General features: G+C 38.8%; 1 non-coding gene across 1 annotated transcript; it reads left to right on the forward strand.

Annotated features, from left to right (window-relative positions):
- Window positions 1-10,775: 10,775 nt before the first annotated feature.
- Window positions 10,776-10,937, forward strand: LOC115873938. Its single transcript, XR_004048706.1, has one exon. It is a non-coding gene; the product is annotated as a U1 spliceosomal RNA (small nuclear RNA).
- The last annotated feature ends 750 nt before the right edge of the window (window positions 10,938-11,687 follow it).

Consider the following 11,687-nt stretch of genomic DNA (forward strand, 5'->3'; position numbering starts at 1 on the left):
TTCGTGCCATTTATGGTGAATGCTGATCAATCCTGATCAATTCTTTACTTCTGGTACAAGATGGTCCAAGGTCATCTTTCACTTTCCCTGTCTCAACCCAGGACACAGTCATTTCCTCAAGGTGATTTCCTTTTCATTGGGAATGACATAAAGCATGGAAGTTTGAATGAATATCTTTCTTACTGTAGATTTGTTGCCGATAATAAAACTGACCAATACCAGTCTATTTCAGCTCATGGATGCCTCTAATAATGATTTTCTTAATGTGCTCCATTTCATTTTTAACAACTTCTACTTTTTCTAGATTCATACTGGGTGCAACCCGAGTTGTTATTGGAGATTTGCAGCTGTTTCTTTTCATTTTGTCCCACCACAAAGGAAGGTTCAAAAGCTTTAATCCACCATGTCATTTAGGTTGATTCTGCTTAGAGGAGGCAGCTCCTTCCCAGTCCTATGTTTACTGTCTTCCAACCTGAGAAGTTCATCTTCAGCTGAAACTCATTAGGTTTCCAGTGGCTAATGTCTTAGAAGTGGACAGCCTATTCATTTGTCCCGGTCTGTCTTTAGTCTGAACGCACTGATCAACTCTGTTCACCATGGGGGACTGCGCTGCTGTTGTAAATACAGGTGGTTTAGCTTCTTCCAGTGTCACAGCAGTGTGAAAACTACCACAGCACAGCAAGCCGGCAGAGGGCAGTGAGTTATATTTAGTGAGTGCCTAATTAGCAAGTCCACGATACTGTTTAACCTTAGTTTTTAAATCAAAACGAGGCCTGATCGCTGTCATTTAAATACAACCATATGACAAGTTGGATAATATTCTTAAATGATGATAAGTGCAATGGCATAATGACGAGCTTTAACATTATCAAAGTTAATTAAAGACATTAGGGACATCTTTGCTTTCTTTTTTTTAAGTGATTAATTTTTCTTTAAATTTTTTCTAAAACATGCTTGTGTTTTAGAATTCTACCACATCTGAAACGTTCATAATTATACAACTCTAAAAGGATTGTAGTGGTCACAATAAATGGTACAAAAATGACCCTTTTCCCATCTGGATCATAATCTTTGGAAACAATGAATCAGATCTGCAGCTAAATGGACTATCTTTCATGAATATGATGTATTTAGCAAACGCAAAACTGAACTTTATAAAGAGAACTTTTACTCAGCTTCTACATATAAAATAATTTACTTCAAAAAATTGAAACTGGGGAGAGGTGGTGATTATGTTGCCTTATGAATGTGCTACATGTTACTCTTTACAATCATTAATTGTGTGTTATATGAATTTCACATCAACTTTTAAAGGTGGGGAGAAATGGGGGAAAAGAATGTTGCATTCTGGTAAGATAGTATGTCTCCTAATTAAAAGGGAAATAAGATTTTGAGAAATAATAATAATATAAAAAACATTAATTCAGAGCATTCCTAGGATGTAACACACCAGTTTTATACAAAGAATTTAGATTCGGCAGAGCAGCTCCAGAGAACCAGAACCTCATACTGAAGAGCACCGTGTAGCCAACGTGCGGGATTCGAACTGGATGCAACGTGTGTGATGCAGCTGGCCAGCATTCGATTACGATAACGTCAAATAATTGTACTAACATAACATATGTCTAATTTTACATCTTTTCACATCTTAAATATTTACATTATATTTATCACATTAATTGCATCTTGTATATATTTGGCATTATTACATCATATTTTGTTTGATATGGTACTATATATGAATCTAATACATCTCAAATGATGTAAAAGGTTAGCAAAATGAGGTCAAAGTTACATTAATGTAAAACTGAAGATTTGGGGGATTTTTGTTATTGTCTACCAACATCTAGTTTTGATTATTTCAGCTTGTTATTGGATGCCTTATTTTCTTTAATGGTAAAATGGAAATGTCTGAACATGACATGTTCTAAATATGAAAAAAAAAAACGTGGATACATGTAAAGGCTAAATGTTTTGGAATGATTACCAAAAAATAAATTTACAAGATTAAAAAGCTTCTTGCTACTGAGTACATTCTAGCTCGTGAAAACTCCACTGTTGCAGCTTAGAACCATGTTCCATAGGGTTTTCTTGGTTGTAATTTTTACAGGAGCAGATCAGTAGGCCTTTATTACACAGTGTCACTGTGTGGGTTTGAACAGCCAACCTCTAGGGTAGTAGTGGAATGCAAACCATTTGTACCACAAAGGGATCCAGGAAATAACTACAGTTACTTGCATAGAAATATTTACTAAAACAAAGATTATTACCTGCTATGTTGACATCTCTTATTAAAACTAACTCTGGGTAAACCAGTTAACCATTTGCCTTGGAGTCAACGCCAACTCAGAGAATCCCCAAATGTGTCAACAGGGAACCGCATTCCATAAGATTTTCAGCGGCTGACTTTCTGGAATTACATAGCCAGGCTTTTCTTCTCAGGGGACACAGGGTGGAATCAAACTTCCATCTTTTCAGTTAGCAGGCAAGCATATGAACCATTTGCATAAACTTTGAGACAAGGAAGACATTTATCTTAAGAAAAGTTTTACTACAACACTGGGATACAAAAGATAAATAAGTCCACACATTCTAGGTTTATCTCTACTGTTGTTTTATTTATTTTCCGATTTTAAGGATCTAATTATATATCCAGTTATTTGACTGCTTTTGATGGTTCTGATCATATGCTAATGCTGTGACGGGTACTGTGAATACAAAGGCAAGGTAAGGGCTTGAACTCCAGGAGCCCTTCCTCAAACCATCCTCGGTTATTGCAAGAGAGTGTGATGAATTCCATGTGGGAGATAGGAGGTGAAAAACATTTGGATTTGGAAAAAAGTAACTGAAAACCCAGGTGGGTGAACAAAATACACTTTATGTTTTTGATCAAATAACAAGAAATATAAAAGATCAGATTGGTCCTTTGCAGCAAATCAATGATATCAGGATAAAAGTCTGTCTAATTTCTATTTTATAAGTTTAGTGACACCATGGTAGCCACATTCCTAGTTATCACACTGACATTTCAGGCAAGAAATAGGAAGAAACACAATGAGAAAAATGTTATGAGTCATCTGAATCTCCTGATTAGAAGCTTTCTTATATTTGTTTCTAGTAACCTTTGTCTTTGTAGGGAGCAGAGAAATGGAATTGTATGAGTATGTTGCTGCCACCAAAATCAAAACAGAAACAGGCGTTCTATTATAAAGAAGAAGAAATAAACAGTTGACATTAGGTCGGCAATTAAAAATGTATTCACACACAAAAATAAAATAAAAAATAATAAATGCTTACCAGGAGAAGAAAATCAAAGTCCAACTTGATAGTGTGGTGTCTGTGTGGCTTTAAATTCCACACACAAGCCACTAAGCCTCTCGGGCTCCCTTACACTTATAAAAGATACCACTATCACGCTACTTGTCCTATTTTTCTCCCCATATCTCTCCTCACAATTATTTCATTGATTCTAAATACTTTTCAATGTATCAATTCCTGTAGTCCAAAGCTGTTACTTCAGTCCAGGAAGACAGTCCTTGGAATGCACTGCTGCTCTTGCTTTGGACCTCCATCCTTTCCTGGAAAAAGTAGCAAGCACAAACTCTTCTTCAGCTGTACACTCAGCCCCAGTTCCACTCTCTTTGAGACAATTCAGGCTCATAACAAGTCTATAGATCAGAATAAGAAGCATCCTGGGGCCTTAGAAGCTTTAATCTTTGGACCCACAGTTAATGCTTACGGAAACAGCAGTCAAGGAATCAAACCATGCACTGTTTTACATTGGGCACATAGCTGTACAAGACCTCTTTAAAGTATTAAAGAACAAGGGTGTCACTTTGAAGACTAAGATGCACCTAATCCAAGCCACAATATTCTCAACCCTTTCACGTGCATGTGAAAATCAGACGTTGAATAAGGAAGATGGAAGAAAGAATTGATGCATTTGAATGATAGTGTCAGTAACATGGACTGACAGAAGAACAAACAAATCTGTCTTGGAAGTACAGCCAGAAATTTTTTTAGAAGCAAGAATAGCAAGACTTCATCACCTGTATTTTGGACAGGTTTTTAGGAAAGATTAGTCCCTGGGAAAAAATATCACGCTTATTAAAGTGAGAGGGGAAAAAAAAGGTCTTCTAGGAGATGGATTAATATTGTGACTTCAACAATGGGCTCAAATCTAACAATAATTATGAGGATGACACAGGACTAGGCAGTGTTTCATTCTGTTGTACCTAAGGTCACCGTGAGTCAGAACCGACTTGTTGACAACCAACAATAACAACATCATCTCTGGGTTCAAACCACTGACCTTTCAATGAGCAGTTACCAGTTAAATGATGCACGACCAGGACTCCATTGCGTAACACTAATTGCCCGAAAATCCTATAAATTCCTGGAAGATCCTGGATTTGCTGTAAGGCAGTTTTAGGGTTTTCTGTATTATTAACTGAATGCTTGTCTGTTCTTTCAAAATGATGTTATAGCTAATGCCAAAAAATGTCTATCTTGTTCAGATGTTCATATGGACATGATCCTTTATATCTTTTCACCAGGATAGGCAGCTGGCAGGTGAATTATGGAAACACACTGAAACATTGTTTCTATAGCTAGATCCCAAGTGCAATACTAAATATTCTTGTGCATAATCTTAGCTTTGCTTCTCCCAAGCATACAGTAATAAAGAAATTAGTAAATGCTTAGCATGCTCTTACCTGCAACTTAATCTATCCAGAAAGAGTACTCCTTGTCACTAATAAGAAAATCAATAAATACAAACCGTTGTATTATCATAGGGATAAAAGCAAATACACTAGTTCTATGTCTTCTATGAATAAAATTGGAACATATTTCAGAATCACCAATTAGCTCTTAAAGCGCACGAAAAATTAGCAAGTAAAATAATATGCCTATTTATTTATTCATCCAACAAATATTTATTTGGTGGTTGAACACCTGGTACATAGAACAAATATACTCAAATAACTTGGTGCATTAAATTTTCAATCTTTTCCTTTGAAAGTGTAATTTACATAATAATATGAATAAAACATTAAACACATTGTGCCGAGTAACATCTATAGTATAAAATCTCTTAGGCTCTCAGAGCAGTATGTATTCTGAATTAACACTCCCATTGTTCCTTCGGATTTGTAGTCTTGTCATCTCCTGATAAAGCAAAGCTTTGACTCTAAAACCATGTCCTTCGTTAAGCTGCTCTTCACTATCGTTGGAGATATAATCAGCAAAGCCAAGTTTTCTTAACAAACATGTATATCAAGCCCTGTCACAGCTCCAAATGAGCCCTTATAGTGAATAATTCTATGTAAAGTTTAGTTCCAAGGATGTCTAAAAGAGCCATTATGAAACATTGGATCAAATAAACTTGAAAAAAAAAAAGAGGTGACCAATTTGGTTTTCAAATAACACAGTAAAACTACCACCCGTCCCCACTTCCCCAGTATCAATAGTGTGCATGCTAAAAGTCTCTCAGTATACAAAGATATAAGTAAGACACATATCTTATTCTAGTTCATCAATGACTCATCTTAGCCCAAAGTGCTTTAATTGTGTCAGAAATAGTCCTTCACTGAGTGACATAGTCACTCTACCTCCAGCCTTTGAAAATACAAAATGTTTTTATTTTTTTTATTTTTTTTTTACAAAATGTTTTTAAGTGTTAACCATTTTTCAAGAACTTTTTTCATTTTTGACACCCCAAAAATGTTTCCTACAAATTTTCCACAGAGCTAATCTCACTTGTTTGAAATTGCCCTTTATTTTAAGAAACAGTCCACGAACTCAAGACAGCCTTATATTTTCCTGAGAGTGCCCTCAATTATACAATTTAACTTATCAAATTAACAAAATTAATGCTTTGTATATCCTTAGAAAGTAATATATCAACTTAATGAGAAGTACTTATGAGTACCACAGCTGTATTGACATCTATTCTATTTCTCATCTTTATAAAGTAGTTAAATTTTGTGGAAGAGATTGCCCCAACCCCCGCCTGCTGAGGAAGGCTCTTATTAATTTATGTATTCAGATAATTTTTCTAATTCAAGAATGAACACATAACCAAGGACTACACCAATTAGCATGATATTCCATTGGCATAGGGAATGGCTGAGTGTACCTATTTTGTTGATATGTTAATCTAATCAAAGGTTCAGAATTTTCATTTCACAATTAGGAAAAGAAAATCCTCATTTGCCCCTGGACCTGGAAGGGGAAACATGCAGGGCTGTACACTACAGCTGGTAGCCCTTTGACAATCATGAAAGCAGCCGGCCTGTGGGTAACACGAATGTACTAGAAAGACAGCTCAAAGAGAAGCACAGAAACATGGGACTGAAACCTCAATAGCATGACTCCAAGTATTAATATGTGAGTCAAATCAACTTTACAGTATATATTGCCAATATTTATTTTCTAGCTATACAAGAGTATGTAAAAAGTACTATGGTTCCAGTTCACATATGCACAAGCTTATTATTCCAAAGAAAGTGGATTATACATATCTCTGTGATTACAGATGCATGTGGAAGTTGGACATTGACTAAGGGAGGCCGAGGAAGAATTGATACATTTGAATTGTGGTTTTGGAGAACATTGAAAGTTCCACAGACTGCTAAAAGGAGGAATCGATTTGTGTTGGAAGAAGGTCAGAGTGCTCCTTTGAGGAAAGGTTGGCAAGATTTTCTCTCACAGACGGTGGGCATACGGTTGGAGAGATCATTCCCTGGAGGACATCATGTTTGGTCAAGTATAAGGGCAGTGGAAATGATGGAAAGCTCACAGTGGCTGCATCCATGGGCTCAGGCAGAGGAACAAACAGCTGTGAGGACGAAACAGGACAGTGCAGTGTTTCATTCCATTGTGCATAGGTCACAGCCAACTCAACAGCACTGACAGCAACTACGTTCAGGGAACATACTGGCATCACAGGGTAAGCTTTGGCATACTAACTGCAAGGTTAGCAGTGCAGGTGAAATATGAGCCTATCGGATCCCAAAAGGTGTATGACCTTGGAAACCCTAGACAGGGTTACTGTGAATCAGAAGTGACTGGATGACAGTGGTTTAGGGGTTTGTTTTGTTTTGTTTCACCCAGTGGAGGGCTGCAGACAGGTTCTCTCAGTAATACACCTGTCGTGGTGTAATTAGGTTGCCATAAAAAGGGAGGAGTGTCCAATTAAGTGTGTGTTTTTTTAGGAAATCTACCCCCAACCAAACTCACTGCCATTATGACTCATCATGACACCCTAGACAGAGTAGAACTATTGCCGTCGTTTTCCAAGACTACGTAATGTTATGGAAGCAGAAAGCCTCATCTTTTTCCTGGTGGTTCCGAATCGCTGATCTTGTGGTTAGCAAGCCGATCTTGTGTGCAACTCAGAACTCACTACCTCACCAGGGTACAAGGCTTTACAGGGCTGTAAATTCAAGGCGGAGATCAGATCAGAAAGTTGTGGTGACTGTTTTTTGAAGTTCCAAAGGGATAATCGTGATCTATTTTCTTCAGGGGCAGGGAACAAGAGTAACAACACGGTTTTATTATGAAGGCATTTAAGAGAATTGAAAATGTCACTCACTGGTAAGAAAAAGGCTAGGAAAGTTTCATTGAGGATTTTCCTCCCATTGCAGCAATGTCCTTGCTCCTTTTTTCCAGGATAGGAAAGGCTGTCCTATGAGGTGTCTTTTAGAAATCTTACCCACATACACCCCACTGTTCTGTTTCCTACTCTTGCATATTTCTTTTTGTTCCCCGAAAGAAAGGTAATTTAAAAGAACCCAATTTTAATCTCTTGCAGATGCCAAAACTGCTATTTTGATGGGGTATAAATGAAAGAGTAGAATTTCCTATACGGCTGCTGTCAGTCTGAATTCATTCAGTAACAACGAGTGACAAAAAGCAAGCTGAATTATTTGGGGGAAAGTTATTGTTGCTGTTGCTGTGCCATCATGTCAGTTCTGACTCACAGCAACACTGTGTCTGTCTGGGGAGACTAGAGAAACAAAATGTATAGACACTCACCTGTGTATAAGAAAGAGCCATATATACAACAGCAATTGAATATTGAGAAAACATCCTAGCCCAGTCCAGATCAAGTCCATAAATCCAATATTAGCCCCTATGTCTAATACCAATCTATAACTTCCTCTTCAGACTCCTGCAATGACACCAAATGCAGGAAGATCACAGGCCAGTGGGTGGAAAGCTGTGTGGATCCAGTGGTGTTGTAAGTATCTCAGTGCTGACAAGGGTCTCCACAAGGCTCCTCCAGGTCGGGGCACTAGGGTAACTCCTGGTGTCTTGTCAGCAGCAATGACTCCCAGGGAGTGAGCCAGTGTCCTCCCTCTGGCAAGCTATTTATATCCTTAGCGTCTCCAAATGAGGTCCTCAAGCTGCAACCTGATTGACAGGCTAAACTCCACCCCTTCACTCTTAATCCTCTCAAATTGACAACAGATTATATAACTACTCCAAACACTGAGTACAACAGAACTGAACGTTCCTGTGTCATCTTCACATTGTTTTGATATTTGAACCTTTCAAAAAATTCATTGTGTCAATCCGTCTTGTCGAAAATCTTCCTCTTTTTCCCTGTTTATGAAGCATGATTCCTTCTCCAGGGACTCGTGTCTCCTGAAAACACGTCCAAAGTATGTAAGATGAATCTTGCCATCCTGGCCTCTAAGGAGTATTCTGACTGTAGTTCTTCTATGACAGGTTTTTTTTTTCTTTTGTTTTGCCAGCCCATGGTCTTTTCCATACTATTTTTCAGCCTCATAATTCAAATGCATTGGTTGTTCTTTGATCTTCCTCCCAAGGTCCAACTTTCTCATGCAAATGAGAAGACCGAAAATACCATGGCTTGGGTCAAGTAACATCCTCATCTTTCAACATTTAAAATGAAGACTTGTGCAGGAGATTTACAATGTCGTTTCATTGCTTGACTTTCGTTTCCATGGGCATTGGTTATCCAAGCAAGATTAAATCTTTGGCAACTTAATAGAGCCTTTACAAATGGAGTCACCATGGACAATAAAAAGGCTGACAAGAAGGCCACCGAGAATAAAAAAGTAAATAACAGAAAGACTGCCCAAATCCAAGGCTATTGGACTAAACACTTGTGGTTGCACCCTTGTTGGACTGAACACCCATGACCACATCTATGGCTACAGCTAAGAGACCAGCGGGGTGGAGCTTCTTGACTGCAGCAATAAAAGAGAACTCGCACTCTCCTTGCTCTTGCCAGTAAATCTTGCCTGGTTTTTACTTAACTTGCTATTGATATGTGTAAATGCCCATTGGAATCAATTGGTTAAAAGACTGTTTGGCTTATAGAGTGTGATATACTCATGAAAGAACCTGGCCTGGTCACTGTGCGAAGACTGGAGACTGAAAGGTGGCTGCCCTGGTGCACACGCTGACTGGTTCCTAAGCTCTGTCTGTGGAGCTGTCACAAGGTGCTCAAGACACCAACTTCAGTCTTTGCTCTGTTACCTCACAACTGGTCCAATTGTGAGGATTCGTTTTTTCTTTACACTGAGTTGTAATCCACACTGAAGGCTTCAATCCTTGATCTTCACCTCTAAGGGCTTCAAGTCCTCCTCACTTACAACAAGCAAAGTTGTGTCATCTGCATATTACAGGCTGTTAATAAGTCTTCCACCCTGATGCTTCATTGTTCTCCAAAAATTCAGTTTCTCTGATTTTTTGCTCAAGGAAAAGTATAGGGAGGTGGAAACACAACTTTCAGAAGTATCCAAACCTATATGAAGGTTATGTTGAGAAAGAATAGTGTATTAGACTTGATTTTCTAAAGTAACAAAATCAGACACATATATATAAATATATTTATATATAGTTATATTTATATATGTAACTTGATAGCAAGGAAGTGGCCAAGCCCACTTCAACTCAAGTCCACAGATCAGATGCCACCTGGAGCCCTCTCAACACTCATGAAACTGTCAGCAGATGCAGCATGAAAGAGCAATGGGAAGAGGAGAGATCTAGATGGGCTCAGAGTCCCATGGATCCAAGTTTGGTAGGAACAAGGCAGGGCATGACAGCTCCAAGCATAAGCACGCCACACGGGCTGCCAACGCCACCACCAGACTAAGAACTGAGGCAAGCAGGAAGGCAAAGAGAGCCAGCATCTTGCATACACAGGACAACATCTACTTCCAGAGCCCCACAGATATTTAGCTTCCATTCTATTTGCTGACTATTACCCAGGCATGTGGCTAGCCTGAATTAATTCAGAAAGTGAATGAATGCCGATATCGTGAGGTTAAATTTTTACATCTTATTATTTGTTCTCCTTTTTGACCCATTTAAAATTTGCTCTTGTTTCGGCTATTTTCTGCTTCCTTTTGGATTGAAGGTTTTTTTCTATATTGTATTCTGTTATTGCTATTGAAGGGTTTTTTTGTTTGTTTTGTTTCATTTTTTGTTTTGGGGGGCGGTTTTGGTATGATTTTTTAATATGAAATCTAGGCCAGGTAATTCATAGAGACAGTAACTGGATTGATAGTTTCCCAGAGTTAGGGCAGGGGAAGTCTGGAGAGAAATGGGAAGCTGATAACAATGAGTTTTAAAAAAATGAAGAAAATGTTCTAAAATTGATTGTGGCGATGATTATACAACTTTTTAAAATACATTCAAACCATTAAATTGTATGGTTGTAATTTTAGTCGAATACAATTAAACAAAGAAATGGTTAGGTTCCAAAGACCACGCCAACATAAAACAAGATCGGCATACTTACCTGGCCGGGGAGATACCATGATCACAAAGGTGGTTTTCCCAGGGAGAGGCTTATCCATTGCACTCCGGCTGTGCTGAGCACTGCGATTTCCCCAAATGTGGGAAACTTGACTGCACAATTTGTGGTAGTGGGAGACTGTGTTCTCATTCTCCCCTGGAAAAAAAAACCAAAAACAAGATCGGCATTATGTGAAGCTTCAATGACCCAGTGCCCCTCAGGCCCCAGAGGCCTTTGGGAGGTGGCTTCATTGTACGAATCTCACCCTGGCAGCGGCCATCCAAGCTTGCTCCACTAGCTTTGTGCCATTGCAAACTACAGCCTGAGCTGATTGGGTCAGGCTTTTTAGCCAGGGAAGGGATCCATCCCCTCTAGACCCAGGGATGTGTACATTCAACCACCACCACCACCACCACCAAGTGCACAAACAACACATCTCCAACCCTGTAGCAACGTGAATGCCTGCCAGTGTCCCTCTCTTGTCTGCTCGCAGACCCACAGCCCAAAGCTGCAGCTCGGCACCCTCCCTGCAGGCCCAGCTGGTACACAGGCAGGCACCCTGTCCCCCACCTCACCGCCACCACCCCTTCTCTGTTGATTTCATTTGCATTCCAGGTGGACAGAAATGATGGATGGGAGGGATCAAGAACTTGGGGACAAAGAGAGGTGCTGCTGACATATGTATCCTTAAATGGCGTTAAGGTTATTTAACAATTTCTAACAGTTGTTAGAAATGTGAAATGATGGCAAAGGACGTAGTCTTTATGTAAGTAATATTTGTGAGTTAAAGTATATTTCCAGGGACTTTTTTTTTAATGTAGGTGTTGAATCAAAAGCAGCAAGAAATGTTTAGTCCATGTATTCCTAACCAACATTAATTACTCCTCCTAAATCAGTGCCTCCTTGA

This window comes from Echinops telfairi, unplaced genomic scaffold (genome assembly GCF_000313985.2).
Source record: "Echinops telfairi isolate 266 unplaced genomic scaffold, ASM31398v2 ScPeMD7_7469;HRSCAF=8507_1, whole genome shotgun sequence".
Classification (NCBI taxonomy): domain Eukaryota; kingdom Metazoa; phylum Chordata; class Mammalia; order Afrosoricida; family Tenrecidae; genus Echinops; species Echinops telfairi.